This window comes from Barbatula barbatula (genome assembly GCF_947034865.1).
Source record: "Barbatula barbatula genome assembly, chromosome: 7".
NCBI lineage: Eukaryota > Metazoa > Chordata > Actinopteri > Cypriniformes > Nemacheilidae > Barbatula > Barbatula barbatula.
The window spans coordinates 22,565,015-22,567,327 of record NC_136770.1 but is presented as its reverse complement, the minus strand read 5'-3'; positions in this window follow the sequence as shown (position 1 = coordinate 22,567,327).

Here is a 2,313-nt window from a genome sequence, read left to right as displayed (position 1 = left end):
GGCCGATGTTGGGATATAAGAACCTTCAGCAATTTAACATCCGAACGGAAAAGTCTCATTGGATAACAACTCCATAACGACGAGCTATCCGGGTCAGGTGGAGTAAGACTCGCTATCTCTTACCGTCTTATCGCTCAGCCTTTCCAGAGGTGTCAGTTTGCCTCGCGACAGGCGTGGATCTTTGCGCACCTGTCACGCACTTTTCCCGATGTTTGTTATTCGTGTTTCTGCTCCAATGTGCGTGGAATGGGCGAAAGTCTCTCAGTCCGCCGGGGCGCTGATCGGTGCTGATCTTAGAAACCAGCTCGCTGTCTTAACTTTTACACAACGCGTTAAAATTTCACGAGCCACGCGGGGAGGTCATCCAGTGACGTCACGCCATCGCAATTTACAGTTTTGTCAACTGTTTACGTATCACCCGGCGCGTGCTATTGTACGTTTGTATTTATGTCATTGTTATAATTTACTGTTATATTGCATATTTTATTCAATTAAATTACAATAGGTTGATTCTATTGTAATATAATATAACCTTACATTATTTAGTATCTTATAGAATTGCGTTATTAATATGATCATTATATTATTATTTGTTTTGTTTGTTTGCTCTTTTCAACAGTGCATAAAGCAAAGTAAAAACACACAATACATGCCAATAACGTATTTTGATTCATTTGTTTTATTGCATTTTGTTGTACTATAAAAGATTGTGACGTCGTAATTGAGAGTCAGTGAGGAAAAAGAAAGAAATGCATTATGAATGACACGCTACTGTATGTATCGGGCGATTTCATTTTTTTATTCACATGGATGACGTAGGCCTACAGAAATACATGGTGGAAATATAAAAGTTGTAATAACAATGTCATGTAGGTGGCGTTATTGTTTATCACCATACAAACATAAAGTTCACCCAAAAATTGAAATTCTGCATCATTTTGTCACCCTCTTGTCTGTTCAACCATGTATGACTTTCTTTCTTCTGCAGAACACAAAAGAAGATATTTTGAAGAATGGTGTTAGCCGGCACCCATTCACTTGCGATGGTTTCGTGTTCATACAACGTAATGAAATGGATGGCGGTGCTGGGCATTCTTCAAAAAATCGTCTTTTGTGTTCTGCAGAGGAAAGGAAGTCATACAAGTTCGACATGACAAGATGAAAAAAGTTTGTGCGAACTATCACTTTAAGAGTAACTCTTTATTTGTAGATTTTGTGAAGTGTTGAATGAGCTGATTCAGTTTTCAAAAAATGTGACAATTTCATGTTATGCAAACACAAGGAACACACTCATGCCCTTTATTTATCATTGCTTTCTCACATGCGTCATTCTCTGCCTTTTAATTCTTCTTAATAAAATGACCTGAAATTATCAAAGAGCTCTTTGTAACTTGAAGATCTGACACAGATAGTTCAAACTCCCCAGCACTTTGCTAAAAATATTACGTTCTGCTGTTTCTGGGAAGGCCGAAAAACTCGCACAATAGTTTGCCTTCTGTTCTCAATCTGTTCGATAACATGCCTCATGCATTTATATTATGTAAGATGGTGACACCCGTGCACATGGTCCGCTAAATTTGGGTAATTTAACACTTACTAATCCTAACTAATGTGGTTAACAATCACTTTAATATGGAACATTGCATATGGATGATTTAATGTATGCTTTATTTTAACACCTGTTTACAGTATGTGTGTAAATCAAACACGGCATCTATTGTGGTACTGAAGTCGTGTGAGAGACTTATATGATAGATACTATCTTGTTATTGATCCAAAATGATAGTGTTGTTACATCTTGTTTATACGCCCAATACTGATAGATCTAACTATCCTGCAGCTTTTGATGTCAGATAGGAAGAGCATCAGGTAAGGATATAAAATGAACAAAACTCTGTCTGGAGTTCACTCTATAACTGTCCGTCTTCATCTCACTAGAAACACATTGAGCAGGTGCTATTTTACCAACAAAGGCAGTGGAAAATTACTGCTTCACAACATTGTCTTGTGACGTTATTATGAACCTTGAGAATAAGACCACTGCAAACTCATATCTGCTTGTGAAGACTATACATAAAATATATAGCGAAATAAAGAATAAAAAGGATATGGAAATAAGAAATTAAATACAACACAACATGTGTTCTCTCAAGTCAGAAATTCAAGCACACACAAATAGGTTGCTTTTAGGAAATTCAGTGTCATGATTCTCGTGGTGAGACACGGAGAGAGGACCCAGGTGCAGACAGCGGGTATGGGGTTAACATATTTTAATAAATAATAAAACAGACCCACGTGGGGGTAACAGAACAA